General features: G+C 37.4%; 1 pseudogene; it reads right to left on the bottom strand.

Moving 5' to 3' along the window:
- Positions 1-203: 203 nt before the first annotated feature.
- Positions 204-13,370, bottom strand: part of LOC140621403 (eukaryotic translation initiation factor 4B pseudogene) — a 56,621-nt pseudogene continuing 43,454 nt past the window's right edge.

A 13,370-nucleotide genomic window follows, 5' to 3' on the forward strand; every position in this document is an offset into this window, starting at 1 on the left:
TAATGTCTGAGAATTCATACATGCCACAATAGGATAATGAGAATCAGAAGGTAGAAATCGCACTCTTCCTTAAGCCCGCCCTACTGCCCAACCAGATTCCAGACACTGCATCACTGTCACTGCCATTTTGCTAAATGGAGGCCCCCAGGCACTAATCACACAGGCAACTGCATGTGCTATAAAAATGCACAACTTTTCCGTTAAAAGCTGTACATCTCTTTCTCTCTGGCTACATTGGCGATTCTCCAGTTAGTTCAATACTTTAAAGGCTGCAGCAGCATGCAAAAGAATTTCATTTCACTGTTTTTTGTTTTAAAAAAAGTTAAGAAAGGTCTCCAGGAGATGGTGAGTTATATTGTCTTCTCTGGATAGAGGTTTGATTTGCTCTTGAACGTTCCAGGGTGGAGAGACTAGGAGAAAGAAAGCACAGGATGCAGAGGCCTATTCGGTGTAATCTTCTCCTTTGTTCTCATCTTCACCATCAATGGAGAGAGCAGCATACTTGCTTGCAGAACTGAACTTGGAAGCTGGATTTTCTTCAGGTTTCTTTTAATTAGGTGTAGATCGGGAGTCTTGATCCTTTTTACCGTCTTTCCAATCTGGCTCCTTCCAGTGGTCTTTGTTCCCTCCATCTCCTGGACCACGGCTGGAGTTCCCACTGGGGCCTTTTGGGACACTCACCCCATCTACTTTGTTTTCATCTGCTCTCCTTGCTGGTCCTCCCTCCTGTGATTAGGCTGGGACTGCTTTCCCCCCACCACCTGTAGGGGACTGCTGCTCTGTGTCTGAGCTCTGAGATGGAGCAAGAGGGTTAGAACTTCGCTTCACCCAAGCATACTCCTTTGGTGGAGGGGCTGGCATTACCTTCAGAGGCTGTTCAGATTTGGGTGGCTTAGAAGTTGGAGAGTGACAGTCTTCCTCCTTATTGGGTGTTTCATTTTCTAGACACTTCTCACTCTCTCTCCTTCGTGCATTTCTGCCAGATGTGGCCGAGGTCCCAGTCTGTGATGACTCACCTCCTGTCCTGGACCATTACCATCCCTGAGTCTCTTCACTTTCTCCAGCTTGGGTGTCTCTCTCGAGGCCGTCACTCTAGTTTTGTTTGGCTCATCCAGCTGGCGCTGCAGCTTCTCCTGCTCCTTCTGCAGCTGCTCTTCTACTTCTTGCTCTCTAGCAGCTGTGTCAACAGGCTTTGCCCCTCCAAAGACAGAGGCCTCTCAACTGGATTGGGAGGTGCTAGCAGAGGAACCATCTTCCTTAGGAGTACTCCGAGGCTTTAGATTCAGTTTGGGTCTTTTTTTGGGAGGGGGACCTCTATCATCACGCCTATAGTCATCCCGAGAGTAATCATCACTGGAGCTCCATCCCCGGTCATCTGGTCTGTCATATCTATCTTCATAGCGGTCCCTGCCTCCTCTGTAGTCATCATCCCTACGGTACCCACTACCAAATGCTCTTCTGCCACTGTCTATCCTGGAACCATAGCCTCTGTCATAGTCTCTGCTGCCTGGGTCATCATAACGATTGGTCCATATCTTGGCGTGGACCATCCCGATACCCATCCTGATACCCATCCTGATACCCATCCCAGTATCGGTCTGAATCATAAAGGTCTCGATACTTGTCTCCGAAGCTCTCATCACCTCTCCTAGGTGGGTAGTCATCGAAGCTGTCTGTGGCAGGAGGCGCCCTCCAGTCTGTATGTTTTGTCAGAATCCTGATTTCTATCTCGGCCAAAAGAACGATCATCCCTGTCTTTATCCTGTGCTTGATCAGCAACGTCCACTCGAATTCTCCTGTTACCTAGAGACTCTTCTTGAGGCTCAGGGCACTGAGCAAAGAATCCGGGTCCTCAAACTCAGCCTAACCAAAACCTTTCAACCTCTCTGGATTGCTGGGTTCATGTGGTAAACGCACTGCACTGATATTTAATCCTCTAAAGAATTCCTTAATGGAATCATCTATGACACCATAGGGCAGGTTGCCTAGAAAAGCAGTATAGGATGGCGATTTTGGAAGACGGCTCCCGTTGACATTGGGTTCCCGAGCAGCCCGTGGAGCAGTGGGCAGGATGGAACAGTCAGCTGGAGGTGCCCTATACATGTTGTTGTCATTACTGTGCCAAGTGGTTGAAACATCTCCTTCCAGGTCGTCTGTTTCATCAGCCCAGCTGACTGGTTTGGGGACATAGGTGCTTCCTCCCCCAGTCCCTCCATCCTCAGCTGGAAAGTCTGTTAGGGAGATAGTTTTCCCCTTCTTATTCTTCTTTTTTTGCTGAGGCTGCCATGTTGGCAGAGGGTAAAGCAGAGTATTCTAAGGTCTGGTTAAGACTCCAGAAAAATTTTGAGAATGGGTCCATCTGTGCCACAATCAGGAAGTTGGGGGATGAAAAAAGCATCAAAAAAAAAAAAAAAAAAAAGAAAAAAGCATCAATACAGCTGTTGTCTCCAGAAATATGCCATTACCACTTCTGTCCATGGATCAGAGACCCACTGCTTCCATATTTCATTCTAGTACCACATCCTCTCTTTTAGATCATTAATGGCAAATGGATGGCTCATGGAGTACAAAGTGGTGGCAATCTATCTTTTCACAAATCCTCTCTAAATTTAGATTTTTTTTTTTTTGAGACTGCATCTGATTGACAGAACCTCAATATATCGATAACCCCAGTCACAAGGTGGTCTGGGGAAAGAAATTTAGCTTTCCAGACTCCATAACACAGAAAGTAAAACATAGGTTATCACTATACAGTATACAAATCTACTAGCAGATGACCCCCTTCTATCTTCTTTTAATCTCAAAAATTTATACAGATTGGGTAATCTGTATAAAGAGGCCTCCTAACAGTGGATGGATACAAACTGATTTTTTAAAGTATGTGAACAGAAAAACAAAAATACTAACTGGAGTTAGTAGCAAAAAAAAAAAAAAAAAAGTGTTAGGCGATCCCAGACAAAGAGGCAAACTGTAGTTAATTGCTGAATGGAGATCTTATGGCATATTTATTTATTTCCAAGATCCTCCTGTTTTCTAGAAGCTACTTCTGTTTGTATAGCTAGAGAGCAGAATTTGAAACATGGAATGATGAACTAACTTGAAGTTCTGTAAAGAAATCAAGGCATGGTGAGTCTTATAGCCATAGTAAGAACATGAATTTCATCCTGTGTCATTAGGGAGTTACTGGAATTATTTTAGGTACAGAGCAACTAATTATATTTGCATTTATGGAAGGACAATCCACAACTATATGAAACATGGTTTGGGTAGGAATGGGTGGGTATTCCAGGCAGGAGGCAGATAAGACAATGAGCAGTGAGATGAGATGAGTCTTTGCAGATCACTGAATAAAAATGATGAGAATATGAGGAAATTTTATGGCAATGTTAATGGAAAGAAGACAGTATGTATTTAGGGACTATAATTATATGTCTAAAAATACTTAAAGCATTGGAATTAATTTAGATTTTAAAAAATTGGATTGTAGAACTATTCATAGCTATAGGGACAGGTTTGGGAGAAATGATGAGTTCAAATCTACATATTTAATTGACTTGCCTGAAGGTCTTCCCCTAGGAGATATTTCACATATAGCAAATTACATGGACAACAAGTGGTACCTGAGGGAAAGATCTGCTTAGGACATAAGTATTTTGTAAGTCTTTATACATAGGTAATAAAATGCCATGGTTGTACCCTTTTTTTAGATAATGTAAATAAGGTCTGACATATCAAGTTGTGTAGAGGCAGACAAATACTCAATACAAACTTCAGAAAAAAACAGTTTTTCTGTCCAGTAAAAAGGAGCCTTCAAAAATAAGAAGGTATGACTTAAGCTTTGGCAGAAAATATAAGAAAAAGCCCTAGTTCAGTGGCTGAGAATCCTAAAGGTTATAGAGGGGTAAAAGATCATATTGACAGAATATATATGGGGATAATCCCTAAATCATTGGAAATCTCGGTAAGTATTTAGAATAAAATGACAAAGGAAGAAAGTGGAATTCAAGTTGTTGAGGGTGGAATAATTGATAAGGGAGAAGGAATAATGAGAATAAATCACTTTCCCAAAAAGTTTGGCAATAAAGCAACAGAGATATTTGGTGATGTCCAGTTAGAATCCATGATCATAGAAGCAAAAGTATAAGAGCTGTGTGTGTGCGTGCGTGCGTGTGTGTGTGTGTGTGTGTGTGTTTTCTTTGATTGTTTGTTGATTTACTTATTTGTTATGCTAAGAGGTAATGAGTATACTTACATAATTACACTATAGGAACAAAAATGCTAAAGTCTATTTGTCATAGTGTGTTTTGCTGGGTTGATGCTGCTTTGTTTCTGGATTCATATTGGGATGATCTTAGGTTGGAGGAAAAAAACATGGAAGGAGGAGGAGAATCTAAACAGTTGATTTTCACTGGAGAACGGATAAAACAAGAGTAAAATCACTGGAAGGATCAAGGAAAAGGGAAGAGAGAGAGAATAAGTTGCCTCAATTTTGAGAATTTTTTTTTTTTTTGCAAGGAGAAGCCAGCAGCCAGATAACACAGTAGAAATTATGAAGTAAAATATCAAAAGGATATATTAATAAAATGCTTCTTTGTGGTATAATTTTTTTTTTTTTGTCAAATTTTACGTCTTCTGGGGTAAGATTTTATTCACATTTTAAAAGCTTGGCATAATGAGATCTCTCCAAGGAGGGGGCAAAATTTAATCAAGTTATATTAATATGATGATGAGAAAAAGACAAGAAAGGAGTGAGATTGAAAGAGCAACTCACATTTAATCTTTACATGAAATTTCAGGTGGATATGGCCCTTTCTGAATTGCAGATGAGAAAGTGGTGATAAGCAGGTTGTAAAAGAGCAGAAGCAGGATGAAAACACAGAATTTAAAAATCTGTGAAAACTCCCACATGTTAACTCATTCATCACTATAAAAGAGGAAAAAACCCACTTTTTAGAAGTAACAGAACAAAGACTATAATTGGTCCCCCAAAAATCTGTTCTATTCCTTTTTTTTCATTTTGAAAACTAAAACAAAAATTTCCAGATTTTACTCCAAATCGTTGGCTTTCAGGAACAAGAATTTATCAAAAGAAAGAAATAATAACAAAGAGCTTGAGTAGAGTAACTTTGAAGAAAGTTGTTCAGAGTTCATTCACATTGAATAAAGAAATATTGTTCATTTATTGAAACACATGCATGGTGCTATGTTCTCCTGACTTTGTAAACTTTTATTCATTTACTCCTTATCTGTATCTATTTACTTCTTTTATAGCAAAGGAGGTTCCACTGTATTTGAAAGAAAGGAAATTTAACCCATTGATCATGAGCTGAGCACCCAAACAGGGAAAGTTGGGATATCCCAATTAACAACAACAGAATTCTGTATTAGTTCTCAAGTGGGAGGAAAAATGACAGGAGCAGGGATAGGCAGGGCCCCAGGCCCAAGTCACCAAGAGAAGCTGGAAAAACAGAGATCTCTCCAGTGGTAGCTTGAGTATTATCCCTAGAGAGCTACAGAGCTCCCAGTGGAAGATGAACCCAAGGAGGATACACAGTGGTTCTTAGAGAAGCTACAGAAGCAGAGAGAGTGTTGTGGGCTCCATTATGTCCCCATCTCTCCCCTCCCCAAGTTCTTACGTTGAAGTCTTACCTCAGTGCCTCAGAATATGACTATATTTGGAGATAGGGCCTTTTAAGAAGGAATTAGATAAATTATATTATACAGGGGAACCCTAATCCATCGATCTGATGTCCTTCTAAGAAGACAAGATTTGCACACACAAAAGAGATGCACCAGGAGTGCATACATGTGGAGGAGAGTTCATAGGAGACACTGTGAGAAGGCGGCCATCTACAAACCAAGAGAAGGGCCTCAGAGAAAATAAACCTGCTGACACTGTGATCCTAGACTTCTAACTTCCAGAACTGCGAGAAAAATCTTTTGTTCACGCTGCCCAGTCTGTGGTATTCTGTTATGGCAGCCGTAGCAAACTAATATAGAGTGGCTAGGGATATACTCTGGCTTCTTTCCTACAGCTGGAAGATCCCTTCTCTCTTTCTCCCATGGGCAAATATTGCTGGGGAATGAAATGTATGGCCTGCAGGAGTAGCCCCCCTTGTGGTATAAAGCAGAACAACTGAAAGCTCAGGACAGCATGCACTGTGGCAGCCTTAAGTATTAGACTATCTTTTTATCCCATGCTAAAGAGAAGACACCTCTTAAAAGGCTCGGATACATCAAGCTACTCACCTGAAATCACAGCTCGTTAGGGTTCCAAAGCCCCTGCTTTAGCCAGTCACTCTGCTGACTCTTGGTAATAAACTCTAACATTTCTGAAGGTTTATGAGATAGCAACCTTCCTTTGCTACCTCTTTCACCATTTTCAGTGAGAACTGGGCTAGGACAAGGAATATGGTACTTGCACAATACTAATGGTAACACTGAGAGAACATCCAGGTCCTCTGTGTGTGTGTGATATAAACCCAAACTGACCCAATTAAGCTGAGTGTTTCAAAATGTTTGAGATAGTAGTACCACATTTAATGTTATGCTTCATTTCCTTCTAATCCCCCTTTTTTTTTGGAAGTAGTATGCATTTATTTAAATTGAAACTCTGTGTGTGCACGGGGAGGCAGGGTGAGGGTGCTGAACAATAATACACAAGATCATTGAAATTAGACATTTCCTGGGGGTAAAAATTGTGTTGTTTAAATTGTACTGAAAGACATTTTGTCATTCCTTTCATTGGCTAACCAAATATCTACTTTTTTGCTTTGTAGACACATCTGACTGAAATTCATCAGCCTTAGTTTTGCCGAAATAATTCATTAAGGGAAAAACTAATAAACTGGTGAGGACTATTACACACACACACGCACACACACACGCACACACACAAACCACTGACAACCTAGCTTTGCTACATCTGGTCCAGGAATTTGAGTGGCTTACAAACATTTACATGTTAAATCCATAATCTTGTTTCTAATAGATCATCTGAATCCACTCTTCTGTGATTTCTCAGAATTAATCAGTGTCTCCACTGCCACTTGCGTGGCAGTGTTATTACTAATAATTCCAAATGTTTGGCAATCATTCTTTAAAGTATTAAAAGAGACATAAAAAATATACTGAATTTTGCCAGATAAGTAAGTATAAATTCTCATTGGGTGGTATGTTGTGCATATTAATGGAAACTTCTTCAAAGCACATGCTCTAACCAATGACATCACTGCAGCCATCAGGCTATTGCCTTATAAATTGTGCTCTTGAGCAAATCAGTGGCCTACCTAATAAATGATTTTTATTACTTCATCAAAAATAATTTTTTTCTGTAATGTTTCTCTTCTACCAGCATATAATTTGCAATATATTCTTACTTCCATTTAAAACTTTCAGACTCTGAGGATTTCTGATAACTCTGTAATAACCTTGAGAGGAAAGCTCAAATGGTCTTCATGTCTTAGGATCCCGAAGATGTATCGCCTTTTTAATAGGATCTCTTGGTTGTTTTGCATAATTCATGGCTCACATAAGACTTTAACAAGGAAAAATGCATAGTTTATATGATGTTTTGCTGGCATCCTGCATATTGATTGTCTATTATATTTTATGTCTTGATTGTAATATTTTTCCAAAATAATTCACTTTTAAGTGGTAGGACTATAATATCAAGAGTGACTCAGAAATCTATATGCTAGAAATTTTCATATTTGCATGCTCTTATCCTTTCTCATTTTGGATTACAAAGTAGAGGCATTTCTAGATGCTATATAAATGTATGACATTAAGGGAGTCCCCTTTCAACAGAGTTTCATGGTCTTCTGTTACCAATACAGAAAAACAGAAGAAAACAATGCTTTTACTAAATTTCACTCAAGAAACTTTCTGGAATATAAATATCATTTAAAGCAAAGCTTGGACTTAGTAAATTATTAATCATGCTTAGTAAACCATTGTTACCTTCCCTTAAATTTTAATCACAGTATAATGCCAATAAGTAATCATGAAATAAAGTAAAGCTAGAGAAATAATTTTTTCATTGATAGTTTAAGTGTGTATTATTTGTCATCTTTAAGGGGAAAAACAATAAAGCAATCAGCATGTAAAATTAAAAGTAGGAAGATATTTAAAATAAACTTGAACTTTTCTGTAATATAGTTTTACTAGTTTAATAATTTAAGCTTACTAGTTTGTGGTTGAAGTAACTATTCTTTCTTAATCATTTTCTTAACTTCCATTAATGGAAAATGTGTAGAAATAGCACTAAATCCCTTATTGTCTGTCGTGCTCTAGCTCTCATTTTCCAGGGTAAATATATTTGGTTTTGAGTTTTCTGGAATTCTGTTTCCAGGTGAATTTATCTTGAATGACGGAGAATCAGGAGATGTTAAGTAAAGGCTAATTATAAGGAGATTTTTTTTTTAAATAAGGAACATAACTGTGTAGATGTATGTAATTCATTCTTCACTAAAATATATCTAAGCACATTCTCTAGGTCAGCCAGTTGAATTGAATCCATCCAAACGGCCCGTTAATTCATCCTTTATCTACTCTTCAAGTACAGCAGTGTGATTGCTTCACCTTTTGAAGGTAAAGACAATCATAAACATAAGAGATCCAAGGAATCTGTGCAAGGAGACAGTAAAAAACAATCAGTGAAAACAGCTATGGGTTCATCTTTTATGCAGCTGTTTGATTTTCTTCTTTGTTCAAATGGTTGTATTGTTAAGCAGAGACAGCCTGAGATGACATGATTATATGAATACGTGTGAGAAGTGAACAAATGTTCAGCTCCGAAGACAATGCTGCCTTTCTTTCCCTGTTTTGGCATCTAAGAAGGGCACATTTTGACCTTAGTACAATTTGTGATATTAGTACAATGACAGTGGAAGTAATATGCAAGCTTAACATGCCGAGGCACTATTCCAGGCCACACCATTTTAAAAGTATTTTTTTTTCAATTTAATATTAAAAAATCAACACATTCATCAGATTGGAAAGATTTGTTATAATATCAATAAAATAGAATCTCTATTTCATTTGTCTAATATGCTTTCTCAGGGTAGCTTTACGGATTATTGCATGAAAATTCACTGAGCTCCTTTGGGAAGAATAAAGGGAAATTCAGCCTGAAAATCTGATATATTTGTTTTAGATTTGTTTTAAAGCTGTGGTTCTCCACCAGGGGTGATTTTTCCCTCCAGGGAACATTTTGCCACGTCTACAAATATTTTTGGTTTTCGCAACTGGGAAGGTGTTACTGCCATTTGGTAGGTAGCAGCCAGAGATGCTAATCAACGTCCCACAGTGCACAGAACAGCCTTCCCATGATTATTCAGCACAGAAGTTGAAAAGCCCTGTTTAAATGAATTAAAGGTAGAGATGCTCTCTACTCTTTCAGAAAGAAATGTTGCTGTGTGGAATGTGAAAACTTGTCTCCCCTCAAAAACCTGGTTATTGACTGTGCTCAGATGTCTATATAATTTCGAAATCAAAACCATATCTCCAAAAAATCCCTATACACCTGGACTGAGAAAACAAATGATTACATGACGTTTTTTTCTCTATGACCACATTAGGCTTTAGTGGTAAGTTTGAAAATTTCTGAAATATTGCTGCCAACCAGATATAAAGAAAGTGTACTTGTAAAAGGGACACTATTTGTGATTAAATAAGGTAGGGTGGGTATAATGTAAGTGGAAGAAGGAAAAAAGTAGATAAAACAATACATTTAAAAGTATATCCTTAACATTTTGAAATAGATGACAATGATGGCAAGCATGCCCTTTGACAATTCCCTGTCTGGAAATACTGTGAAGATCTTTTTAAGAAGCTGATGGTGTCTTGATCCAACAACATCTTAAGCCTTAATGTTTGACATAGTAAAAGTGCTTTGGCATGTGAAAGAGAATGACTATATCAAGTATTTCTAACTATCAATATCTAACCACATGTTGGGGAACACTAGCATAAATGTTGCCAAAGGATGTACTTAATGGTCTACATGAAGTATGCTAACTTTGATGCACCAGAGGAGATAATGAAGCAAATGTCTATTTACATATTAGGTAATTTTTAGGCCAAATATTACAACAGGTTTTCCTGTCCTTAAAAGTACAAGGACATTCTAACAGTATTAATTCTTCCAAACCATGAACATGGAATATCTTTCCATTTGTTTGTATCATCTTCAATTGCTTCCATCAGTGTTTTATAATTTTCAGATTACAGGACTTTCACCTTCTTGGTTAAGTTTATCCCTAGGTATTTTATTCTTTTTGGTGCAGTTGTAAATGGAATTATTTTCTTAAATTATCTTTATGTTCCCTCATTATAGTGTATAGATATGCTACAAATTTCTAGGCATTAATTTTGTATCCTGCAATTTTGCTGAATTCATTTACCTCTTCTATGTTTAGTATCATGTTATCTGCAGATAGTGACAGTTTAATGTCTTTATCAATATGGATGACTCATTTCTTTTATTTGTCCTATGATTGTGGCTCAGACTTCCAGTACTATGTTGAATAAAAGTGGTGAATATGAATACCTTTGTTAAAATATCCACAGTACCCAAAGCAATAGACAGATTCAATGTAACTCCTATCAAAATGCTAACAGTATTTTTCACAGAACTAGAAAAAATAATACTAAAATTTGTATGGACCCACAAAAGACCCCAAGTAGCCAAAGCAATTGTGAGAAAAGAAAACAAACCTGATTACAAGATACACCACAAAACTGTAATAATCAAAACAGTATAGTTCTAGTACAAAAAATAGACACAGAACATTGAAACAGAATACAGAGCACAGAAATAAACTCATGCATATATGGTCAATTAATTTATGAAAAAGGAGACAAGAATATACAATGGAGAAAAGGCAGTCTTTCCAGCAAATGGTGCTGGGAAAACTGGACAGCTACATGCAAAAGGAATGAAACTGGACCACTTTCTAACACCATACAAAGTCAAAATGGTTTAAGGATTTAAATGTGATACCTGAAGCCATAAAAATCCTAGAACACAGGCAGTTATTTTTGTCTCATTAGTTCTAGCAACAATTTTTCTAGATATATCTCCTAAGGCTAGAGAAGCAAAAGTAAAAATAAACAATTGGGGCTAGATCAAAATTAAAAACTTTTGGACAGTGAAGGAAACTATTAACAAAACAAAAAAGGCAAACTAAGGTTTAATATCCTTAAAGGTTAATATCCAACAAGGTTTAATATCCAAAATATGTAAAGAACTCATACAACTCAAAAAAACAAGCAATGTAATTTTCAAATGAGCAGAGGACATTTTTTCCAAAGAAGACATGGCCACCAGACACATGAAAAAGATGCTCAACATTACATTTCATCAGGGAAATAAAAATAAAAAATACAATGAGATATCATCTTATACATGTCAGAATGGCTAAAATAAAAAATACAAGAAGTAAGTGAGGTGAAGATGTGGAGAAAAAAGAACTCTCATACTGTGGGTGAGTATGCAATTTGGGGCAGCCACTGTGAAAAACAGTACGGCAGTTCCTCATTAAAATGAAATGCTATATGATACAATAATTCTACTACTGGGTATCCATCTACCCAAAGAAAATAAAAAACACTAATTCAAAAAGATTTATGCAGCCCTATGTTTCTTGAAGAATTGTTTATAGTGGCAGCCAAGATATGGAAGCAACCCAAGTGTTCATTGATAGAAGAATGGATATATATCAATATATATTCCAATATATGTATAATGGGACTTGTGTATATATATTGGAATACATATATAATGGAATATAGAATATATAATAATATATATAATGAAATATTATGCAACCATATATTATGAAACCATAAAAAGGACAAAATTGTGCTATTTGTGTCATGGATGGAGCTACAGTGTATTACGCTAAGTAAAATAAGTCAGTCTGAGAAAGACAAATGCCATTTGATTTCACTCATATGTGGGATCTAAAAATGAGTAGGGAAAGAAAAAGCCTAATCAGACCTGTAAATACAGAGAAGAAACTGATGGTTATCAGAGGGGAGGGAGGTGAAAGGGTGGGCAAAATGAGTGAAAGGGAGTGGGGGATACAGGCTTCCAGTAATGGAATTAGTAAGTCATGGGAATAAAAGGCACAGCATAGGGAATGTAGTCGATGATATTGTAATAGCACTGTATGGTGACAGATGGTAGCTACACTTGTAGTGAGCACAGCATAATGTTTAGAGCAGTTGAATCACTATGTTGTACACCTGAAACTAATGTAACATTGTGTCATCTATACTCAAATAAAAGATTTTAAAACATAAGGAGAAAGCCCACATTATGGCTTTTAGTTTTCAAAATGTTTCAGCTCTTTTTTTTTAATTTTAAAGTAGGCTGCACACCCAATGTGGAGCTTGAATTCACAACCCTGAGATCAAGAGTCACATGCTCTACTGACTGAGCCAGTCAGGCCCCCCTCAGCAATTTAATATATAAATATATAAATAAATATATAAATATATAAATATATAATATATATAACTGGTCCAGTTAACCCAATTAGCCTAATGTTTTAAATTTACAAAGCTATCTCTTTAAATAACACTACCATGGAATCAAAGATAGTTAGACATTCAACCTTCTGATTGCATCTTCATAAAATTAACTCAGTAGAAATTCACCTTCTACTGCTGATGGGGCATAAGTGTCCAATTCATGAGTGTGCAACCTCTGCAATCATTCAGAATTAGGTCTGACTTAGAACTTCATTATCACTATCTTGAAGTTTGTAATGATTGAGTTTTGGACAAGGTTCCCTGCATTTTCACTTTCTGCACATTTATACAGCCAGTTCTAAGCATCATCCTGGGATAAAAGAACTAGGGAGGAGCTGTTTTTGCTGTAATGAATACCAGCAGAGAAACACCATAAGGACAGGCCTGCATCCTGGTGGCAGAGAGGTACTACCATAAACAGTGTAACATTCATCCCATTAAAAAATAACCCCCCACACTATTATCAATTTAGGTCAGAAAATTCCCTGTTGAGGCAGCTGTCCTGACTACTGAAGGATGTTTAGAAACATTTATGGCCAGGGTACCTGGAAGGCTCAGTCGGTTAAGCATCTGCCTTCAGCTCAGGTCATGATCTTAGGGTCCTGGGATCAACCCCTGGATTGGGATCCCTGTTCAGTGGGATGTCCCTCTCCCCCTACCCCTTCCCCTTGCTTGTGCTATCTCTCTCTGTCAAATAAATTAATAAAACCTTTAAAAAGAGACTTTCATGGCCTTTTCTGACTTGATTCAAGTAACCATAGCCTCCAGCCCTACTCTTAATTTGTAACAATCAGAAAAAAAGTTATCATCTATCTATAATATATCTGTAT

This window comes from Canis lupus, chromosome 30 (genome assembly GCF_048164855.1).
Source record: "Canis lupus baileyi chromosome 30, mCanLup2.hap1, whole genome shotgun sequence".
In the NCBI taxonomy this organism is placed as follows: domain Eukaryota; kingdom Metazoa; phylum Chordata; class Mammalia; order Carnivora; family Canidae; genus Canis; species Canis lupus.